Raw genomic sequence first — 24,922 nt, 5'->3', positions numbered from 1 at the left:
CAGGGGCAGTGGCCGAGAGTGCCTGGCTGTGACAGCGCAGGAACAGCCAAGAGGAGCTACCCAAGTCCGAGGTCAGGGGTGGCGGCTGGGCAGAGCTACCCCACGTCCGAGGTTAGGGGCAGCAGCCGAGAGGAGTTACCCTGTGTCCGAGGCCAGGGGTGGCGGCTGAGAGGAGCTACCCAAGTCCGAGTTCAGGGGCTGCGACCGGGAGGAGCTACCCCACGTCCGAGGTCGGGGACGGCCGGGAGGAGCTACCCCACACCCCCACGCCTGAGGCCAGGGGCGGTGGCCGGGAGGAGCAACCCCACATCCAAGGAGCGGTGGCAGAGCTATCCCACGTTGAAGGTCAGGAAGGCAGCGGTGAGGAGACACCCCTCGTCCAAGGTAAGGAGCGGTGGCTGTGCTTTGCTGGAGCAGCTGTGAAGAGATACTCCACGCCCAATGTAAGAGAAACCCGAGTAAGATGGTAGGCGTTTCAAGAGGGCATCAGAAGGCAGACACACTGAAACCATACTCACAGAAAAATAGTCAATCTAATCACACTAGGACCACAGCCATGTCTAACTCAATGAAACTGAGCCATGACCATGGGGCCACCCAAGACGGGAGGGTCATGGTGGAGAGATCTGACAGAATGTGGTCCACTGGAGAAGGGAATGGCAAACCACTTCAGTATTCCTGCCTTGAGAACCTCATGAACAGTATGAAAAGGCAAAATGATAGGATACTGAAAGAGGAACTCCCCAGGTCAGTAGGTGCCCAATATGCTACTGGAGATCAGTGGAGAAATAACTCCAGAAAGAATGAAGGGATGGAGCCAAAGCAAAAACAATACCCAGCTGTGGATGTGACTGGTGATAGAAGCAAGGTCCAATGCTGTAAAGAGCAATATTGCATAGGAACCTGGAATGTCAGGTCCATGAATCAAGGCAAATTGGAAGTGGTCAAAAGAGATGGCAAGAGTGAATATCGACATTCTAGGAATCAGCGAACTAAAATGGACTGGAATGGGTGAATTTAACTCAGATGACCATTATATCTCACACACTAGTAATGCAATGCTCAAAATTCTCCAAGTCAGGCTTCAGCAATATGTGAACCATGAACTTCCTGATGTTCAAGCTGGTTTTAGAAAAGGCAGAGGAACCACAGATCAAATTGCCAACATCCACTGGATCATCGAAAAAGCAAGAGAGTTCCAGAAAAACATCTATTTCTGCTTTATTGACTATGCCAAAGCCTTTGACTGTGTGGATCACAATAAACTGCGGAAAATTCTGAAAGAGATGGGAGTACCAGACCATCTGACCTGTCTCTTGAGAAATTTGTATGCAGGTCAGGAAGCAACAGTTAGAACTGGACATGGAACAACAGACTGGTTCCAAATAGGAAAAGGAGTACGTCAAACTGTATATTGTCACCCTGTTTATTTAACTTCCATGCAGAGTACATCATGAGAAACACTGGGCTGGAAGAAGCACAAGCTGGAATCAAGATTGCTGGGAGAAAGATCAATAACCTCAGATATGCAGATGACACCACACTTATGGCAGAAAGTGAAGAGGAACTAAAAAGCGTCTTGATGAAAGTGCAAGAGGAGAGTGAAAAAGTTGGCTTAAAGCTCAACATTCAGAAAATGAAGATCATGGCATCCGGTCCCATCACTTCATGGGAAACAGATGGGGAAACAGTGTCAGACTTTATTTTTCTGGCCTCCAAAATCACTGCAGATGGTGACTGCAGCCATGAAATTAAAAGACGCTTACTCCTTGGAAGGAAAGTTATGACCAACCTAGACTGCATATTCAAAAGCAGACACATTACTTTGCCAATAAAGGTCCGTCTAGTCAAGGTTATCGTTTTTCCTGTGGTCATGTATGGATGTGAGAGTTGGACTGTGAAGAAGGCTGAGGGCCGAAGAATTGATGCTTTTGAACTGTGGTGTTGGAGAAGGCCCTTGAGAGTCCCTTGGACTGCAAGGAGATCCAACCAGTCCATTCTGAAGGAGATCAGCCCTGGGATTTCTTTGGAAGGAATAGTGCTAAAGCTGAAACTCCAGTACTTTGGCCATCTCATGCGAAGAGTTGACTCATTGGAAAAGACTCTGATGCTGGGAGGGATTGGGGGCAGGAGGAGAAGGGGACGACCGAGGACGAGATGGCTGGATGGCATTACTGACTCGATGGGTGTTGAGTCTGAGTGAACTCCAGGAGTTGGTGATGAACAGGGAGGCCTGACGTGCTGTGATTCATGGGGTTGCAAAGAGTCGGACACAACTGAGCCACTGAACTGAACTGAACTGAACTGATATGAGTTATGGGTATATTCTCTCATTCTGTGGTTTGTCTTTACTCCTAATTTTAACAGAGAAAAGATTTATCGACTACTTCCTTTCATGCTAAAATGTAATCTCTCTTCTTTGAGAACTTCTTCCCTACCCCATGTATATGTGTGAAATAGGGAGGCCTATTGGTGGTAGAGAAGCTTTCTGATTTAATTTATTGGAGAACATGGAGCTACACTATGGGCTGCACAATGATAAAAATATAAGAGGAATGCAGAACTCAAAATGAACATATAATTGGTATGATTTTTCACAGTGAATTACTTATAAAGTTTACCAAAAAAATACTTCATCATAACAGTCTGAAATGTGTAGTTGATAAAACTTTAGATACGTAGGAAAACCTCTGAATCAAAATGCTTAAGGGTACAAACAAAACTTTTAAAAGGCTCAGAAAAGTACAGCTGACACTTGGACAACATGTGTTTGAAACAAGTGGGTTCACTTACACTCAGATTTTTTTCACTGAATATATACTACTGTACTACTGGATTTATCCACAGTTGGTTGAGTCTGAGGATATGGAGTGCCAACTATAAAGTTATATGGTGATTTCTGACTGTGTGGAGAGTCAGTACCTCTAAACCCAAAGTTGTCAAGGCTCATCTGTACTGGTAACTGCCCACAACGTGAAGAAATGGCTTACATATTGTAGAGAGATTGAGAGAATGAAATTTGTTACTGGGAGCATAAAAAGCAATGCGTGAATGCATGTGTGCTAAGTTGCTTTAGTTGTGTTCAACTCTGTGTGGCACTATGGACTGCAACTGCCAGGTTCCTTTATCCATGGTATTCTCCAGGCAAGAATACTATGTTGCCATCCCTTCTCCAGGGGATCTTTCTAACCCAGGGATCGAATCTGCATCTCTGATGTCTCCTGCATAGGCAGGCAGGTTCTTTACCACTAGTGCCACCTGGGAAGCCCATAACTCAGTCTAATTGGGCAATACTGACATCACCATGCTGACTTTTCAACCACCTTGAATCCTTTGCTGAAAATAAGCCTGGAATGGGTTGCTGTGCCCGCCTCCAGGGGATCTTCCCAACCCAAGGATTGAACGCAAGTCTCTTAAGTCTCCTGCATTGGCAAGTGCGTTCTTTACCAGTAGTGCCACCTGGACAATTGAGTCTGGCAGGCTACAGTCCATAGGGTCAAAAAGAGTCAGACATGACTGAAGCAACTTAGTACGCATGCTTAGTGTATGACAGACTACAAGAACAGTGTACATACCTTAATTTTAAAATACTTTACTCCCCAAAAATGCCAAAACAATTCCAATAGGAATATCAAAGGTCAATGATCATAGATTACCATAACAAATAAAATGATGAAAAGGCTTGAAATATAATAATAACCAAAATATGACAGACACCATTGGACAAAGGCTGTTAGATAAATGGTGCTCACAGAGTTGCTCAAGCAAGGATGCCACAACCCTTCAGTTTGTAGAAAACACAGTATCTGTGAAGCAATGATTAAGTGCAATAAAGCAAGGTATGCCTATAACTGTTTGAAAATATTCTGTTAATTTTAAACTTTAAAAACATAACCTAATTGCCCCTTTTATTCTATTTTATCTGACGATGTAATTCAGCTGAATATATTGCTTTCCATACCACCAAATTGTTTTAGATGTTCCTTACAAAATTTATTGAGAATATTTTAAACAAATGAATCTTTTAATAGGAGAATTTAATCCAATTTGTATTTATCATATTAATTAATCACACATTAATACTTTACATTTGGTTTTATGCCCTTAGATTTTTATAACTTGCTGCTGTTATGTTTTACATTTTCTTATTTATGTTATCTCCATGTCATTTTAGTGTGAAAACGTCCTATTTTTTAAGGTCTACATTTGCTTTCCATAGGTTTATACATGCTTAATAAAGATATGAGCCATGCTGTGCAGGGTCACCCAAGATGGACAGGTCATGGTGGAGAGTTGTGACAAAACGCAGTCCACTGGAGAAGGCAATGGCAAACCACTTCAGTATTCTTGTCTTGAGAACACCATGAACAGTATGGAAACACAAAAAGATATGACATGGGAAGATAAGCCCCCCAAGTCAATAGGTATCCAATATGCTACTAGGGGAGAGCAGAGAAATAGCTCCAGAAAGAATTAAGAGAATGGGCCAAAGGAGAAAATGCTCAGTTGTGGATAGGTCTGGGTGGTGAAAGTAAAGTTCGATGCTGCAAAGAACAATACTGAATAGGAACCTAGAATGTTAGGTCCATCAGTTCAGTTCAGTTCAGTCGCTCAGTCGTGTCCGACTCTTTGTGACCCCATGAATCGCAGCATGCCAGGCCTCCCTGTCCATCACCAACTCCTGGAGTTCACTCAGACTCACACCCATCGAGACAGTGATGCCATCCAGCCATCTCATCCTCTGTCGTCCCCTTCTCCTCCTGCCCCCAATCCCTCCCAGCATCAGAGTCTTTTCCAATGAGTCAACTCTTCACATGAGGTGGCCAAAGTACTGGAGTTTCAGCTTTAGCATCATTCCTTCCAAAGAAATCCCAGGGCTGATCTCCTTCAGAATGGACTGGTTGGATCTCCTTGCGGTCCAAGGGACTCTCAAGAGTCTTCTCCAACACCACAGTTCAAAAGCATCAATTCTTTGGCACTCAACTTTCTTCACAGTCCAACTCTCACATCCATACATGACCACTGGAAAAACCATAGCCTTGACTAGACGGACCTTTGTTGGCAAAGTAATGTCTCTGCTTTTGAATATGCTATCTAGGTTGGTCATAACTTTCCTTCCAAGGAGTAAGAGTCTTTTAATTTCATGGCTGCAGTCACCATCTGCAGTGATTTTGGAGGCCAGAAAAATAAAGTCTGACACTGTTTCCACTGTTTCCCCATTTATCTCCCATGCAGTGATAGGACCAGATGCCATGATCTTCGTTTTCTGTATGTTGAGCTTTAAGCCAATTTTTTCACTCTCCACTTTCACTTTCAGCAAGAGGCTTTTTAGTTCCTCTTCACTTTCTGCCATAAGGGTGGTGTCATCTACATGTCTGAGGTTATTGATATTTCTCCCAGCAATCTTGATTCCAGCTTGTGCTTCTTCCAGCCCAGTGTTTCTCATGATGTACTCTGCATAGAAGTTAAATAAGCAGGGTGACAATATACAGCCTTGATGTACTCTTTTTCCTATTTGGAACCAGTCTGTTGTTCCATGTCCAGTTCCAACTATTGCTTCCTGACCTGCATATAGGTTTCTCAAGAGGCAGGTCAGGTGGTCTGGTATTCCCATCTCTTTCAGAATTTTCCACAGTTTATTGTGATCCACACAGTCAAAGGCTTTGGCATAGCCAATAAAGCAGAAATAGATGTTTTTCTGGAACTCTCTTGCTTTTTCGATGATCCAGTGGATGTTGGCAATTTGATCTGTGGTTCCTCTGCCTTTTCTAAAACCAGCTTGAACATCTGGAAGTTCACGGTTCACGTATTGCTAAAGCCTGGCTTGGAGAATTTTGAGCATTACTTTACTAGCATGTGAGATGAGTGCAATTGTGCGGTAGTTTGAGCATTCTTTGACATTGCCTTTCTTTGGGATTGGAATGAAAACTGACCTTTTCCAGTCCTGTGGCCACTGGTGAGTTTTCCAAATTTGCTGGCATATTGAGCGCAGCACTTTCACAGCATCATCTTTCAGGATCTGAAATAGCTCCACTGGAATTCTATCACCTCCACTAGCTTTGTTTGTAGTGATGCTTTCTAAGGCCCACTTGACTTCACATTCCAGGATGTCTGGCTCTAGGTGAGTGATCATACCATTGTGATTATCTTGAATCAAGGTAAATTAAATGGGGTCAACCAGGAAATGGCAAGAGTGAATATCAACATCTTAGGAATTAGTTAACTAAAATGGACAGGAATGGGCAAATTCAATTCAGATGACTTACATCTACTACTGTGGTAGATGATAGATACTGCAAGAATCCCTTAGAAAAAAATGAAGTAGCCCTCGTAGTCAACCAAAGACTTCAAAATGCAGTTCTTGGGTGCAATCTCAAAAACAACAGAATGATCTCACTATGTTTCCAAGGCAAACGATTCAATGTAACAGTAATCCAAGTCTATGCTCCAACCACTAATGCCAAAGAAACGGAAGTCAAACAGTTCTATGAATACCTACAAGACCTAGAAGTAACACCAAAAATAGATGTCTTTTTTATAAGGGACTGGAATGCAAAAGCAGGAAGTCAAGAGATAGCTGAAGTAACAGGCAAGTTTGGCCTTGGAGTACAAAAGGAAGCAGGGCAAAGGCTAACAGAGTTTTGCCAAGAGAACACAATGGTCAGAGCAAACCCCCTCTTCCACCAACACAAGACAGCACTCTTCACATGGACATCACCAGATGGTCAATATTGACATCACACTGATTATATTTTTTGTAGCTGAAGATGGAGAAGCTCCTTACAATCAGCAGAAAAGACCCGGAGCTGCTTGTGGCTCAAATCATAAACTCCTTATTGCAAAATTCAGGCTTAAATTGAAGAAAGTAGGGAAAACCACTAAGATGATTCAGGTATGACATAAATCAAATCCCTTATGCTTATGCAGCAGAGATGACGAATAAATTAAAGGAATTCAATCTGGTAGAGTGCCTGAAGAACTATGGATAGTGGTTCACAACACTGTACAGGAGACAGGGATCAAAAACATCCCCCCAAAAAAAGAAATTTAAGAAGGCAAAACGGTTGTCTCAGGAGACCTTACAAATAGCTGAGAAAACAAGAGAAGCAAAAAGCAAAGGAGAAAGGGAAAGATATACTCAAATGAATGCAGAGTGCCAGAGAATAGCAAGGAGAGATAAGAAAGCCTTCCTAAGTTATCAACACAAAGAAACAGAGTAAAATAATAGAATGGGAAAGAACAGAGATTTCTTCAAGAAAATTGGAGATAGCAAGGGAACATTTCATGCAAAAATGGACACAGTAAAGGACAGAAAGGGCAAGGGACTAACAGAAACAGAACATATTCAGAAGTGGCAAGAATACACAGAACTATTAAAAAAAGGTCTTAATGACTGTTGGGAGGCACAGTGCAAAACAGCCTTGAAGGAGAAGATCCTTGGGAAAATGGTGAGGGGCCAGAAGTACCCAGGCATTGTGTACTGATAGTTGAAAAACATTTCCTGCCTTTGGCTATGCTCGGCGCCAAGATTTAATGATTATACACTAAAGACGTTGCTTGAGAAAAATGGGTCATGGGATAAACACATGGGTCATTAAGAACGCGCTGGTCCTTGAAATATCTTTTACTGATTATATCTTAACTTTGTACGTGGTCTGCTCGCCGTATGCTCTGAGCTCTTTGTTCCTTGCTCCTATAAAAAGGCTTGACTGCAGAAATAAAATTGTCAGTCCTTGCAGAGACTGTCCGAGTGTTGTTCTTTCAGGCTTGCCGTTTCCAAGTTCCGGGAAGAGAATTCCCACAATGACCCAGATAACCATGTGATGGGCTCATTCATCCAGAACCAGGCATCCTGGAGTATGAAGTCAAGTGGCCCTTAGGAAGCATCACTACAAAAAAAGCTAGTGGAAGTGATGAATTCCTGCTGAGATATTTCTAACCCTAAAAGACGAAGCTGTTGCAGTGCTGCACTCAATATGCCAGCAAATTTGGAAAACTTAGCAACGGCCACAGGGCTGGAAAAGGTCAGTTTTCATTCCAATCCTAAAGAAAGGCAATGCCAAAGAATATTCAAACTACCATACAATTTTGCTCATTTCACAGGATAGTAAGATACTTAAGCTCAAAATCCTTCAAGTTAGACTTCAACAGTACATGAACTGAGAACTCCTAGATGTTCAAGCTGGGTTTAGAAAAGGCAGAGGAACCAGAGATCAAATTGCCAACATCTGTTGGATCATAGAAAAAGAGAATTCCAGAAAAATATCTAATTCTGCTTCACTGACTACTCTAAAGCTTTTGACTCTATGGATCAAAACCTGTGGAAAACTTTTTGAGAGATGGCAATACCAGACCACCTTACTTGCCTCTTGAGAAACCTGTATGCAAGTCAAAAAGCAATAGTTAGAACCAGATATGGAACAACAGACTAGCTCAAAATTGGCAAAAGAGAACAAAAATGCTGTATATTGTCATCCTGTTTATTTAACTTATATGCAGAGTATGTCATGCAAAATGCAGGGCTAGATGAATCACAAGCTGAAATCAAGATTGCCAGGAGAAACATCAACAACCTCAGATATGCAGATATCATCCTAATGGCAGAAAGCGAACAGGAACTAAAAAGGCTCTTGATGAAGATGAAAAGAGGAGAATGAAGAAGCTGTTTAAAACTCAACATTCAAAAAACTAAGATCATGGCATCCGGTCCCATCACTTCATGGCAAATAGATACAGGAGAAAGTGACAGATTTTTCCTGGGCTCCAAAATCACTGCTGACAGTGACTGCAGTCACAAAATTAAAAGATGCTTATTCCTTGGAAGAAAAGTTATGACAAACCTAGACAGCGTACTAAAAAGTAGAGACATCACTTTGCCGACAAAGATCCATATGGTCAAAGCTATGGTTTCTGCAGTAGTCATGTACAGATGTGAGAGCTGAACCATGACAATAAAGAAGGCTGAGCACCGAAGAAAAACATGCTTTCCTGGTATAAATCTCACATGGTCATGACACTGATGGATTCAAATTGCTAGCATTTTGTTGACAATCTTTGCACCATATTGCTCTGTAGTTTTCTTGTAATCTCTTTTTGTTATCAGGATAATACTGGCCTGCGTTCCTCTTTTATTTGTTGGAAAAATTTGTAAAAAATTGGTATCTTTAAACGTTTGTTAGAATTCAACAGTAAAACCATTTGATAATGGCTTTTTGTGTTTTAATTCAATCTCTTTTCAGATTTTCTATTTCTTCTTGCATCAGTTTTGTTCATTTGAGTCTTCCTAAGAATTTGTCCGATTTATTAATTAATTGGTATATAAGTGCATCATTCTATAGTAGTCTCTTACAATCTTTTTAACTTCTATAAGATCAGTAGTAATACACCCTTTCATTCCATATTTTAGTAATTTGAATCTTTTTCATGGTCACTCTAGGTAAAGGTTTGTCAATTTGGTTTATGTTTTTGAAAACAACTTTTGGATTTTCTTAATTTTACTTGTTTCTTCCTTGATTTTATTAATAATTTCCACTCTAATTTTTTTTTTAAACTTTACAATATTGTATTAGTTTTGCCAAATACCGAAATGAATCCGCCACAGGTATACCCGCGTTCCCCATCCTGAACCCTCCTCCTTCCTCCCTCCCCTCCCCTCCCTCTGGGTCGTCCCAGTGCACCAGCCCCAAGCATCCAGTACCGTGCATCGAACCTGGACTGGCGACTCGTTTCATACATGATATTATACATGTTTCAATGCTATTCTCCCAAATCTCCCCACCCTCTCCCTCTCCCACAGAGTCCATAAGACTGATCTATACATCGGTGTCTCTTTTGCAGTCTCGTACACAGGGTTATTGTTAACCATCTTTCTAAATTCATTCTATTTAGGTTTAGTTTCTTCTTTTTGTATTAAAGTTAAAAGTTAGTTTGTTGAAGTCTTAAAAAAAATGTGGACATTTATCACTACAAATTTCCTGAGAAACTATTTGCATCTGAAATGTTTTGTTGTCTTCTCTTTAATGTCAAAGTATTTTCTAACTTCTCTCATGATTTTTTCTTTGACCTACTAGTTATTAATATTTAGGAAACTGTTGCTTAATTTCCTCATAGCTGTGAATTTCTCAAATTTATTCTGCTTCTTCAATTCTAATTTCATTCCACTGTGATCAGAGAACATACTTTGTTGTGATTTCAGTCCTTTAAAATGTGCTGAAGTTGTTTTACAGCTTAACATAATATCTACATTGGAAATTTTTCTATGTACGTTTGAGAAGAATATATTCTGCTTTCATTTGGCTGAATGTTCAAAAGATGCTTCTTCAGGCTAGTTGGTCCACAGAATTACTCAAGTCTTTTCTAACTGATCTGTTACTTATAAAGTGTTTTAGTCTCTAACCATTATTGTTGAATTTTCTATTTCTCCATTCTTGTCAGTATTCACTCCACCTATTTTAGTGTTGTTCTTAGTTGCATATTTTTCTCATTGTTTTAACTACCTATGAGACTGCAACTTTTATTATAAAATGTCCCTTTCTACATCTAATCTTGAAAGACTATTTTGTTTTAAACTAGTATACCTAGATTCCTTATGATTGCTATTCACATGGCTTTTTAAAATCCTTTTACTTTCAACATAATTGTATCTTTCAATCTAAGTGTGTCTCCTATAGATAGCATATACTTGGATGTTATGTTTCATTCAGTCTGACAATCTGGTATTTGAATTGTCTAATCCATTCACACCTGATATTGATATAATTGGATTTATGGCTGCCATTTTACTTTTTGTTTTATATGTCTCACATCTGTTGTTCCTCTATTCCTTTACTGCCATATTCATTTTTTAATGCTTTGTATGTGGCATCATTTTAAATTTCATTTTTTTCTGCCTCATATCACAGAGAAATATAATTGCCATCTCTAATTCATTAAACTCACTTCAGTTCAGTTCAGTCACTCAGACACGTCCTACTCTTTGTGACCCCATGAACTGCAGCACGCCAGGCCTCCCTGTCCATCACCAACTCCCGGAGTTCACCCAAACTCACGTCCATTGAGTCAGTGATGCCATCCAGCCATCACATCCTCTGTCGTCCCCTTCTCCTCCTGCCCCCAATCCCTCCCAGCATCAGAGTCTTTTCCAATGAGTCAACTCTTCACATGAGGTGGCCAAAGTACTGGAGTTTCAGCTTCAGCATCATTCCTTCCAAAGAAATCCCAGGGCTGATCTCCTTCAGAATGGACTAGTTGGATCTCCTTGCAGTCCAAGGGACTCTCAAGAGTCTTCTCCAACACCACAGTTCAAAAGCATCAATTCTTCGGGACTCAGCTGTCTTCACAGTTCAACTCTCACATCCATACATGACCACTGGAAAAACCACAGCCTTAACTAGACGGACCTTTGTTGGCAAAGTAATGTCTCTGCTTTTGAATATGCTATCTAGGTTGGTCATAACTTCCCAAGGAGTAAGCGTCTTTTAATTTCATGGCTGCAATCACCATCTGCAGTGATTTTGGAGCCCAAAAAATAAAGTTGGACACTGTTTCCACTGTTTCTCCATCTATTTCCCATAAAGTGATGGGACCAGATGTCATGATCTTCGTTTTCTGAATGTTGAGCTTTAAGCCAACTTTTTCACTCTCCACTTTCACTTTCATCAAGAGGCTTTTTAGTCCCTCTTCACTTTCTGCCATGAGGGTGGTGTCATCTGCGTATCTGAGGTTGTTATTTCTCCTGGCAATCTTGATTCCAGCTTGTGCTTCTTCCAGCCCAGTGTTTCTCATGATGTACTCTGCAGAAGTTAAATAAGCAGGGTGACAATATACAGCCTTGACATACTCCTTTTCCTATTTGGAACCAGTTTGTTGTTCCATGTCCAGTTCTAACTGTTGCTTCCTGACCTGCTCATAGGTTTCTCAAGAGGCAGGTCTGGTGGTCTGGTATTCCCATCTCTTTCAGAATTTTCCACAGTTTATTGTGATCCACACAGTCAAAGGCTTTGGCATAGTCAATAAAGCAGAAATAGATGTTTTTTTCTGGAACTCTCTTCCTTTTTCGATGATCCAGTGGACGCTGGCAATTTGATCTCTGGTTCCTCTGCCTTTCCTAAAACCAGCTTGAACATCTGAAGTTCATGGTTCACGTATTGCTGAAGCCTGGCTTGGAGAATTTTGAGCATTACTTTACTAGCATGTGAGATGAGTGCAATTGTGCGGTAGCTTGAGCATTCTTTGGCACTGCCTTTCTTTGGGATTGGAATGAAAACCGACCTTTCCCAGTCCTGTGGCCACTGGTGAGTTTTCCAAATTTGCTGGCATATTGAGTGCAGCACTTTCACAGCATCATCTTTCAGGATTTGAAATAGCTCCACTGGAATTCCATCACCTCCACTAGCTTTGTTCGTAGTGATGCTTTCTAAGGCCCATTTGACTTCACGTTCCAGGATGTCTGGCTCTAGGTGAGTGATCACACCATTGTGATTATCTGGGTCATGAAGATCTTTTTTGTAGTTCTTCTGTGTATTCTTGCCACCTCTTCTTAATATCTTCTGCTTCTGTTAGGTCCATACCATTTCTGTCCTTTATCGAGTCCCTCTTTGCATGAAATGTTCTCTTGGTATCTGTAATGTTCTTGAAGAGATCTCTCGTCTTTCCCATTCTGTTGTTTTCCTCTATTTCTTTGCATTGATCGCTGAGGAAGGCTTTCTTATCTCTTCTTGCTATTCTTTGGAACTCTGCATTCAGATGCTTATATCTTTCCTTTTCTCCTTTGCTTTTCGCTTCTCTTCTTTTCACAGCTATTTGTAAGGCCTCCCCAGACAGCCATTTTGCTTTTTTGCATTTCTTTTCCATGGGGATGGTCTTGATCCCTATCTCCTGTACAATGTCACAACCTCCGTCCATAGTTCATCAGGCACTCTATCAGATCTAGTCCCTTAAATCTATTTCTCACTTCCACTGTATAATCATAAGGAACTCACTTATTAAACCTAATAAATTCTTTTGAACTTCCTGCTGCTGCTGCCAAGTTGCTCCAGTCGTGTTCGGCTCTGTGCGGCCCCATATACGGCAGGCTACCAGGCTCCCCCATCCCTGGGATTCTCCAGGCAAGAGTACTGGAGTGGGTTGCCATTGCCTTCTCCTCTGAACTTCCTATATTTTTACTAATTATCATTTTCTTACTGCATTAGTTAAAACCTACAGTGGTCATGTATGAATGTGAGTTGGACTGTGAAGAAAGCTGAGTGCCGAAGAATTGATGCTTTTGAACTGTGGTGTTGGAGAAGACTCTTTAAGAGTCCCTTTGACTGCAAGGAGATCCTGCCAGTCCATTCTGAAGGAAATCAGCCCTGGGTTTTCTTTGGAAGGAATGATGCTGAAGCTGAAACTCCAGTACTTTGGCCACCTCATGTGAAGAGTTGACTCATTGGAAAAGACTCTGATGCTGGGAGGGATTGGGAGCAGGAGGAGAAGGGGATGACAGAGGATGAGATGGCTGGATGGCATTACCGACTTGATGTACGTGAGTCTGAGTGAACTCTGGGAGTTGGTGATGGACAGGGAGGCCTGGCGTGCTGCGATTCATGGGGTCGCAAGGAGTCAGACATGACTGAGTGAACTGAACTGAACAGTATGCTATGAATAGGTATGCTGTTAATGGGTATCGGTCTCTCATCACCAATCCTGAAGAGGGTATGTGGTTTCACTAACACCATTAAATATAAAATATCCTTCTATTCCCAGAAGATTTTATCATTAATATATTTTTGATTTTATCCTTTTCATATGTTTAGATGATCATATAACCTCATTTTCCCAATTTGTATCATATTGGTTGAGCTCTCAAAATATTAAACCTAGATTATTCCTGAAATAAATCTCAGTCAGTCATAAGTCCTTTTTTAAAAAAATTGCTTCATGTTCCTGTATTCAACTTGGTAACATTTTGTTTAGGAATTTGTATCAATATTACAAGAATGATGAGTCATCAGGTTTTAAAATCAAAGTTATTCAGGATTCATATAAAAACTGTTAAAGTCTTTTTTTTTTTTTTAAATTCTGATGAGTTTGTCTTTGCAAGTAGTATTACTCCTTCCTTAAATTTTAGAAATAATTCATCATAATGCCATCTGGGCTTGGAGTTAAGTTTGTGATAAAGGTTTTAAATTATGAATGAATTTTTTAAAATACAGGATCATCCATATTTTGCCTTTCTCTGTTAATTTTGTTTCTCCATACTTCAAAACTTAACAGAATTCCTGGTTTATAAGGTTCTTCATAATATCCTCTAATTACACTTGTAATGTAATCAAGATCTGTAGTGATGTCTCTTTTATTCTTGATATAAGGGATGAGTTTTTTTCCTTTTCTTGGTCACTAGACTTTTATCCATTTAATCAATAATCTCATAGCACTGACTTCTAGTTTTCTATTACATGTAGTGCTCTAAACATTTCATCATTTCCTGTTAGTTTTATGATTCAAGTTTTTCTTTTTTCTGGGCTGAGTCTTGTTGGTGCATCGTAGGCTTTCTCTAGTTGTGGTGGGCTGTCTTGTTGTGGAGCACAGGCTCTAGGGCTCAAGGGTTTCAGAATTTGTGGCAAGTATGCTCAGTAGTTGTAGCTCATGGGATCTAGGCTAGTAGTTCTGGTGCATGGGCCTAGTTGCCTCATGGCATGTGGATCTTCTGGACCAGGGATTGAACCTGTGTACCCTGCACTGGCAGGAGGATTTCAAGCCACTGGACCACCAGGGATGCCCAATGATTCAGTTTTCTTCAGGTCTGATTTTCTTCTAGATTAAGATGAAAATTTAGATCTTTTAATTTTCAGTCACATTCCCCTTTTTCATTTTTTTCTTTTGCATTTAAAGCTACAAAATTTCCTAAGCTCTACCTTAGTTGAGTCTCATAAATTCCAATAAACCCTCTTGATTCTCATTTGAAATACTTTCTAATTTCCATTGTAATTCCTTCTGTGGAGGTAAATAATGATCTGTCCATTATTTAGAAATACATTAATTCCCAGGGAATTGCAGATTTCTAAGTTGCATTTTTGTTGTTGAAGGTTAGCTTCTTTTAATTCCACTGTAATTAGAGAATCTTCTGAATAATTTCAATCCTGTTAAATTTGTTGAGGCTATTTTCATGGCTAATTTTTCCAAAAGGTCCACCTGTATCTGAGTAGAACACGTATTCCAACATTGCTGGGTGCAGTGTTATTCTATGTCGATGTCAACCAGTTCAAATTTCTTTGCTGTGTTGTCCATATTCTTCCAGCTATTAAGAGTGTTTTCAGAGTGGTCTACTACTGTTGTCAATTTGTCTATTTCTTTCAGTTAAATCACTCACTCCACCTTATAAAGTTTAAAGGTATGGGTACATAAGGATTGCATTTATTTTCTGTACTTCTGGTGGTGGATTGGTTTTCTTCATTACAAAATATCTCTCACTTGGGTTGCTTCTTGTTGAAATTCTACCTCAATATATTATCAATACTAAATAAAGCACAATTGTTACATATTATATTTAAATTATCAAAATGAATCTAAGATAGGTTGTATAACTTTAAAAAAGTTTAAAAACACACACATACTCACACAGTTCAGGAGCCAGTATTTAAATCAAGGATCTTGAGATTCAAAGAAATCTCCTATCACAAGTAAAAATCAGATACTATGATGTGACAAGGTTACTGTTAAGGGATATACAGTAATCAAGAAAATGACAAAACATGACCAACTTGTGTCAGGTCTTACAATGAGCATGAATATTATTACTACTCTAACTGTGGTCCACGGACCAGCAGCATTAACATCTAATAGGTGCTAGGAGAATTTTGCTTTTACTTAAAAATTTTCTTTATCAATGTAATAGCATAAAATTAAGCAGTATATAAAATGTTCACAATGAAACAGCTGGTTGTCAATACTCACTCCCTATGGCAATCACTTTTAATATAACTTTTTTTAAAAATTAATCTCAGTATTTTAAAATATGCTCACTTGTATTTCACTTGAGTTACAAATTTTTATTTGTATAGGACCACTATCATGGTCCTATACTTACAGATGAGAATTTACCTCTTTTCTATACCTATACACTTTTTTCATCACATATAATTAAATCAATACTTGAGTTGTTACAAGCAAGTAACCAGAGAATCATGATTGCATTATCTTCTTTGTATTTCCTTTTCCCTAAAGCTATCAAATTTTATCTCCAAATTTCCTACAAATTTAGCCTTCACTTTTTTTCGAACTCATCAAAACTGCCATATACCAACATTCTCCCTTATTCTCCACTCGCTTTTAGGTCATGTTTAAAGATCATTTCTTCAGCAAACATCTTTCCCTAAGAGAACTACTTCTTCATCTGAATTTCCCATTAGAAATATATATTTTAGTCATGATCTTTGTGGGCTGAGATGTGTCTTATTTTTAAATTCTCAGCGAGATGCTTTTCATGTAGAAGCTTTATTTAATGCTGCTACTTTTTCCTTAATAAAAAGGACAAGAACAGACCTCAGTAACTTTGGCAGTAACTATACCATAAGCAGCACTATACACCGTAGAACCTCAAACAGACACTAATGGCACCACTTTTAACAGATACTATAATACCTCTACATAGTTTTCTATAGACAAACCCCTTATACCTCCAGAAATTTAATGAGAAGTTCAAATTTTCACATTATATTCAATTATCTACCCAATTGAGAGAGTTATGGTTACTTCCCTCTAGATATGGCCTGACTACAAGCTTTCTGTCCTACTTAGATCGGTAAAGCTAAAAAGGGATACAAAGTTACTTGACTCTATAGTAAAGCATTTGAAAGGTATGGGTTGAGGTTTAATTAAGCCTCAGAGAATAGAATAAGTATTTAAATGATGTAAGAATATGAGACAGAATAAGATAGAATATGGTTATTTGTATTTTATATGTAATAATCTCATTTAACTTAATGAGAATACTCTTGTGCATTTAAAATCAAAGTATATTTTTATTTTTAACAACTATGTTATTTAAATTTGATTACATCAAATGAAATACATCTGTACACACCCACTATAACAGAACTACATGATATGCACAGGCAACAATGCAGGGATCATGCAATATTTTCAGACCAGAATTCAAGATTCTATGTAGCAAGTAAATACAGTAGAATTGAAGGTCGAGGTGAAGTACAAGAGTCAATAAGGAAAGCAGAGCAGAAAATTCAAGATGTACCTAGATACACCAGTTCTTAAAGGATGCAAATCATTTCCAATAACAAACTGTTCATGCATTTCTGTTGAGGTAGAAGTCAATCTTAGGATGTAGTCTGTAAAAATCTGCAGATAAGACTGAGAGTTAAGTAGATTAATTTGCTTATGGTCAGACTCAACATTTCCAAAAATGTATTGATAGATGAACAAACTAAGACATACTTCACGAGAGCTGAATTCAGTGTAATTAGTCCTTCAGTCAGACGCTTCATTTTTGTTTTTTCAATAGCTTTCCTGTGACATAAATTATCTTGAATGTTCTTCCCCATTTGTTTGGCAAATACTTATGTCGTCGATCATTTTACTGGCTATAAGTAAATATATGACAAAATCATCATGAAGAGAGTATTAAATCCCAATGTAGTATAACAGCCCGCTTAAATGGATTTCACATAATTCTTCTACTTTTTAACATTTTGTTTCTAATGAATTATTCTGTACGATCATCTTTTCCTAGGTCTTGACCATACTCAAGTCTTTAGAGCAGTGAATACTAGCTCTTCACAAAAGAAGCAACACGTGCTGGCTTACAATGTTGGAAATTTCATCTTCAACATAGCAGTTTTCCAAGCACAGTGAGGTTTTAGAGAGAAAAAGCAAAATAACTGCTTCCTCTGTACAGAACACATTCTTGAACTTTGCCAAAAAGGAGAAAGTAGGTGGGAGAGGGGCGTTTGGAGAAAGTAAGTAGGGGGGCGGGGGGGGGGGGGTGGTGGCGAGAAGCAGGATATGGTCTTTTTTTTTTTTTAATTTACTTAAAAATAAACTGTGTTAAAGAACCACGCCTGCTGGTACACGGCTTTCATCCTTCAATCACAGCATCCCTACATGGATGAGCTCCACAGGTGTACGTCACACGTTTGTGCTCCAGGTGCTTTAATTTAAAAAGGCATTTGGGCATCAAATGTTCTAGTGCCTTCGAACAACATACATCAAGGAAAGCCTCCCCGCCGCCAGGACAAGAACACAACTTCTGGCCCCTGGTTTCTTCAGATAAATTATAACTAAAACAACTCCTGGAAATGTGGCAACGGAATCCCAAAGATGGGGAGGGGGACTACATTTTCTCCGTCAGTTTCTAAAAGTGGTCCCGTCAGGTCCCAAGCTTGTACTTACTCGCCGAGTACCAAACCCTGAGGGGACGTGCCTCTGCGACCCCGACTTGCACACGCGGCCGCCCGCCACTCCCGCTTCGCTAGCCGCCCACTCCGCTAGCCGCCCACTCCGACAGCTGGAGGAGACACGTCCTCTCGCCCTTCGCCGGCGTTTACCCAGCCAGGTCGGCGCTCTAGCGACTCCATAGACTCCTTGGAGTCAACCCCGCCACAACCGCCCAGCTCGCGCGGGGCTCCGAGGCTTCCGGGGACCGGCCCTCAGGGAGGCACGCGGCGCCGGAGAAACTGCCGTCCCGGCCAACCGCCGCTCGCGCGGGGCTCTCGCCCGGTTCCAACGTACCTAGAGCGGCGCCGCGCTGGCCGCTTCTGCACAAACTCTACCTCCGGGGACTGCAACCGCCGAGCACAATGACGCTCTTCAGGAAAGCGGCCGAGGTAAGTCTGTCTGCGCCCACCTCCGACGGACTTCCGGCCAATGGCGGAGCGAACTTGCGGCAGCCCAGCCAATCAGAGGCGACCTGGTGGAAGGGGCCGGTAAGTGGAAGTCGGCTGAGGGGTGCAGAGAGTTCGCCTTCAGGCAAGCGACTTTCTGTCAGCGTGTTGCGTCACTCGCGAGTCCCGCGACTAGCCTCCTGAGCCAGGCCTTGCATTTGAGTGACTGAAAGTTTTCCGAAAATTACTTTTTACAAAAACAGGCGGCTCGTCTGCAGGCATTTAAAGTTTTAAAATACTTAAATAAAATTCTGTAGATCTCAATTTCGGTTTTTTTGACAACTTAAATTTTGTGACACAGGCCAGTGGTCATATTTTCTTGCGTTGCCTAAACGGATTTGCCACGCTAGGCCGCGTCAAACGTCAAGAGACCTACTCCGCTGCCGATAACCTCGTTTTTAGCGATTAAAGTGAATTATCTAATTAAGCACCCTCGATCTAGTTTAAGGCCTCCTCATCACGGAGGACAGAGCTGCTTATTTGTACTAGTAACTACTGGCTACGAGAAAAAAGAGCAAAAATTGGACGATCTAGAAATAGATTATTCATAGAAATAGCTACTGTAATCCAGTTGGTTCCCAAAAATGTGATCCAGGGATCCCTGGAGGTCTATAAGGTCAAAGCTATTTTCTTAACAATAGGAAGATGTTATTGGCCTTTTTTATTCACATAATCTCAAGAAGTTAAATCGAATTTTCCAGAAGCTTCTAGAAAATTAACAAGTCTTTTGCTACAAGTTGAATGCAGAAACGGATATAAGAATCCAGCTGTTTTATGTCAAACACTAGGGAAACTGGAAAAAATGTAAAATATTGCCATCCTTTGCACAGTTTTTTTTTGCTTCATAAAATAATTTTTCTTCCGTTTTACTGAGATATAATTGACATACAGCCTTGTATAAATTTAAGGTGTACAGCATTACGATTTGACTTACCTAGAGAAATGATTACCACAATAAATTTAATGGACATCCGTCATATATAAATACAAAATTAAAGAAATAGAAAAAGTTATCTGTGTGTGTGATTAGAACTCTTAGAATTTACTTTTTAAAAACTTCATGTATAGCTTAGTTTAGTTCAGTTCAGTCACTCAGTCCTGTCCAACTCTTTGCAACCCCATGCACTGGCGCACGCCAGGCTTCCCTGTCCATCACCAACTCCTGGAGCCTACTCAAACTCATGTCCATCATGAAGGTGATGCCATCCAACCCTCTCATCCTCTGTTGTCCCCTTCTCCTCCTGCCTTCAATCTTTCTCAGCATCAGGGTCTTTTCCAATGAGTTGCTTCTTTGGATCAGGTGGCCAAAGTACTGGAATTTCAGCTTCAGCATCAGTCCTTCCAATGAATATTCAGGGCTGATTTCCTTTAGGATTGACTGGTTGGATCTCCTTACAGTCCAAGGGACTCTCAAGAGCCTTCTCCACACCACAGTTCAAAATCATCAATTTTTCGGTGTTCATCTTTCTTTATAGTCCAACTGTCACATCTACACATGACTACAGGAAAAACCATAGCTTTGATTAGATAGACCTCTGTTAGTAAAGTAATGAACTTGCTTTTTAATACGCTATCTATGTTGGTCATTGGGAGAAGGCAATGGCACCCCACTCCAGTACTCTTGCCTGGAAAATCCCATGGACGGAGGAGCCTGGTAGGCTGAAGTCCATGGGGTCGCTAGGAGTCAGACACGACTGAGCGACTTCACTTTCACTTTTCACTTTCATGCACTGGAGAAGGAAATGGCAACCCTGTCCAGTGTTCTTGCCTGGAGAATCCCAGGGACAGCGGAGCCTGGTGGGCTGCCGTCTATGGGGTTGCACAGAGTCAGACTCAACTGATGTGACTTAGTAGCAGCAGCAGGTTGGTCATAGCTTTTCTTCCAAGGGCAAGCGTCTTTTACTTTCATGGCTGCAGTCACCATCTGCAGTGATTTTGAAGCCCCCCAAAATAAAATCTCTCACTGTTTTCATTGTTTCCCGATCTATTTGCCATGAAGTGATGGAACCAGATGCCATGATCTTAGCTTTCTGAATGTTGAGTTTTAAGCCAGCTTTTTCACTCTTCTCTTTCACCTTCATCAAGAGGCTCTTTAGTTCTTCTTCACTTTCTGCCATAAGAGTGTTGTCATCTGCATATGTGAGGTTATTGATATTTCTCCCAGCAATTTTGATTCCAGCTTGTGCTTCATGCAGTCTGGCATTTCACATGATGTACTCTGCATGTAAGTTAACTAAGCAGGGTGACAGTATAAAGCCTTGATGTACTCCTTTCCGGGTTTGGAACATATAGCAGTGTTGTTTGTATTTAGCATGTTGTATGTTACATCCCTATACTTATTTCTCTTATAACTGGAAGATTGTACTTTTTGACTTGGTTCATCTTATTCCTGCTGCTTCTCCACCCCTTTTCTTGCCCCCCCACCCCACCCACAAATTTGATCTCTTGAGAAAATAGCAATTTTGAATATAGTTAAAGACTACATATAGAGTTGCTGAGAGAGAAGGGTGGTGTGAGAGAAGCATGGGACAAGTGAATTAGAACTGGATACGGAATTTAGAATGATTTCAGTCACATTACTGAAATCAGGGATGATTGTGGTAACATTATTACATCCTTATAGATGTCAACTGAAAAAAATGTACAACCTGAGAGTTGAGAAGTATGTTTTATTTGGGGCTTTACTGAGCATGTAAGCCTGGATACAGCCTCTCAGATAGCTCTGAGGGACTTTTCCAAAGAGGTAATGGAAGAGCCAAGATACATAGGAGTTTTTACAAAAACACAAGTAATAATTTAGGCTTTGTGGGCTACCAGGTCTCTGTTATAATTACTCAGGTCAGCTCCTCTAGTGTGAAAGCAACCATAGGCAATATTTAATTGAATGAGCATGTCTGTGTCTCAATAAAACTTTATTTACAAAAACAGATAGTGGCTCTGATTTGGTCAGGAATCCATAGTTTGCAGAACCCCAACAGTCAACAACATGGCGGTGATTCACATTTATGTTTCTTTTAAACATTTTATAACTATAGCTTTTATATATAGATCTAAATCAATGTTGAGTTACTTTTTGTTGATGGTATAAGGTAGGATCAAGGTTCACTTCTTTGTTCATGCTATTTTTCTCATTTCAATAACATTTTTGAAAAGACTGTTCTTTTCCTTCTTTGAATTGCTTGACATATTTACCAAAAAGCAATTTAACCATGTACAAGTCTATTTCTGGACTCATTGTTTGTTTCTATTGATTTATATAATTATCCTCATGCCAATATCCCATAGTTTTGATTACTGTGGCTTTATAGTAGGCCTCTAATTTAGCGAGTATAAATCCCCCAACTTTGTTCTTCATTTTCAGAATTGTTTTGCCTATTCCAAGTCCTTCTCATTTCCATATAAATTATAGAATCCACTTGTCACTTTACATAAGAAAACCGCAGTGATATTGATTTTGAGTGTATTGTATACATAGACAAGTATAGAGAATTGACATCTTAACAATATCAAGTCTTCCAATTCATGAGCAATTAACATGTATATGTATAATTTTTATTAAAAATATTAGTGGTAATCTTCTGAGGGCTGAGATTATAGAATATTTTTGTTCTTTTTACTTCTCTGTCTCAAAAATATTATTTAAAAAATATTTAGTTAGACCAAAAAAAGATACTAATTTTGGTTATGCAACAACTCAATTTAATTTGAATGATTCAGAGACAAGTAACTATATTAGAAAAAGAGGATAATTGTTTCTTTCTAACTAAAATAGAAGATTCATTACCAAAAGAAAAAAATTATTTGATGATGTGTCCTTAGCAACTAAATTTTTAAAAAGCAACTGAAGAAAAAGAAGAATGGGAAACTGCATATTCATCACACCATGAAAGCACCGTCATCCAAATAACTTTTTTATACACTGTGAATTCATAATCTATTTTCTCTTTTGAAAGCAAAAGAAATATGCATTTCTAACTTTCCCCATTGAAAAATCCAAGAAATAATGACCAATCTAATGGCAGTGAACTCCCCCAAGGTTCAGTCTATGTGTTATTTTCCACTCCAAGAAGCTTGAGCTTCTGAGAAAAATAGTTGATTCCAGTTCTCAGCAGGAAAGTACAACTTAGCCTGGAGCATCGAGGGGAGGGGAATTAAATTTTACCTTTTAAATGGAGGAGTATTCTAGAAATTGTGGGCTGACTTTAAAATCATCACCACAAACCCATTAAATGATTTTGATTTTTTAAAATATACCCAATGACTATCTGTATGCATTGTTATGAAACACAAACCATATACAAGCGTATTCTATACAGTAAAATTTGAAATCCCCTGTTTGCATCTAAGGGCTTTCCTGATGGCTCAGTGGTAAAGAATCTATCTGCAGTGCTGGAGCCACAGGAGACCCAGGTTGGATCCCTGGGTCGGGAAGATCCCCTGGAGGAGGGCATGGCAACCCATTCCAGTATTCTTGCCTGATGAATCCCACGGAGAGGAGCCTGGTGGGCTACAGTCTCTAGGGTTGCAAAGAGTCAGACACAGCTGAAGCAACTTAGTATGCACTCACGCATGTTCGCAATTAAACTTACCTACAATCCCACTCTAAGCTTCCTACCATGACTTTACAGCTTTTTTCCTACTTACACACATATATACACATATCTGTTCACAGGGCACGTACAAATTTAGAGCTTTTATTAGTACATGAATGGGCCTATCCTACCATTCTGTTTATCACTCAAGACACAATACCCTGGGACTTCCCTGGTCCAGTGGCTAGGACTCTATACTCCCAATCCGGGGGGCCTGGGTTCAATCCCTGGTAGGAAAATAGATCCCACATGCTGCACATAAACGAATCTGTATTCTGCAACTAAAGATCCCATGTACGGCAACTGAGACCTGGCGTAGCCAAATAAATAATTGCTATTTGTTTGGTTTTTTAAAAAACATAATATCATGAAGTTCTTTCCATGTTTGCATAAACGTAGCTCATTCTTCTTAAAAACTAGGGCATCATATTCTGTTGTACAGATGTACAGTAACTTATTTAGCTAATTCCCAACTTTTAGACCTAGTATGATGCTCCCTCCTATTTTCCTTTATACACATTATGCAATGAATACCTTTCTGTCTTGTTCCCTTGTTCTGTAAATTAAGGAACCGTAAGTGGGCAAAAATGCTTTAATAAATGGTAACTGTGTATTAAAATTTGACAATAATTGCCAAATGTTGGATTCACAGGAACGTTGGTCTAAAAGGGAAGTTGTTCCAGAAAGAAAGGACTAGACTTTTATTGGTTAGGATGTTTTGCAAGTGACAGAAAACCCTAAGTAGCCCAAGTATTAAGAAAAAAAGTAGCAATTGAAAAATAGCGTTTCTTTTCATCTCCCTAGTACACTGACTAAGATCCTGTGGATTCAGAATAACTTGAAATTTTGAGGTGTAAGCATAAGATCATTTAATGATAACAACTTCGGCCGACTTTGTTAGCTCTGCTGCAGTTTAAAAAGGGGAAGGGGAATTTTGCTCCAATTTCTGGTAGACAAAAGATAAGAAGCCCAGCAAGACCTAGGGCTTTAGCTCCTCCCACCCCACCCCCAGCCCTGCCACCTCCCACACCCATCCCCACCCATCCCTTGCATCCACCCCTGGGTCCCAAGGCAGCAGGGATTCCTCCATCCCTATTCCCTGATGGCTGCAGGCCTCTGTGAGCCTGGCATCAAGTCGCAGAGGCTGCCCTGTCTGGGTTGGGCCGAGGTGAACCCCAACCAGTCTGCAGAGGACACAGGTCTTGGGGTGGTATGCTTGGTGGAGCAAGAACAAAGGTGACCACTGGAAGGACACCCAGGACAGAGAAGGCTGGTCTAGACTGGCATAAGCTTGGCCATCTCAGTATCAGGCCAAGTTATCACACCTATCCAGCACCTGGGGTGACTGACTGGTCCCAAACAATGTGGATGAAGCTTTTCAGGGCCCGGGAGTGAACTGTGGCAATTACAGTTGGGGCACTGGTGGCCCTTGGGTCTTGACACTGGAAGCTAGAG

General features: G+C 40.2%; 1 protein-coding gene across 9 annotated transcripts in view; it reads right to left on the bottom strand.

Annotated features, from left to right (window-relative positions):
- The window catches only part of ATF7IP2 (activating transcription factor 7 interacting protein 2), a 76,627-nt gene extending 57,791 nt beyond the window's left edge, over nt 1–18,836 (bottom strand). Inside the window, exons 1-3 of one of the 9 annotated variants that reach the window (XM_070779648.1) lie at nt 18,385–18,676; nt 17,431–17,576; nt 17,231–17,346 (exon numbers count right to left, since the gene is read on the bottom strand). The gene's annotated coding sequence lies outside the window, so the exon portion shown is untranslated. Of the gene's footprint in view, nt 1–17,230; nt 17,943–18,384; nt 18,680–18,723 lie in introns of those variants that run through there. The other 8 variants (XM_070779651.1, XM_070779647.1, XM_070779654.1 and 5 more) reach the window with 8 other exon arrangements.
- Nucleotides 18,837–24,922: the final 6,086 nt, after the last annotated feature.

Source organism: Bos indicus, chromosome 25, assembly GCF_029378745.1.
Source record: "Bos indicus isolate NIAB-ARS_2022 breed Sahiwal x Tharparkar chromosome 25, NIAB-ARS_B.indTharparkar_mat_pri_1.0, whole genome shotgun sequence".
Classification (NCBI taxonomy): domain Eukaryota; kingdom Metazoa; phylum Chordata; class Mammalia; order Artiodactyla; family Bovidae; genus Bos; species Bos indicus.
This window is presented reverse-complemented; position numbering and strand designations above follow the sequence as displayed.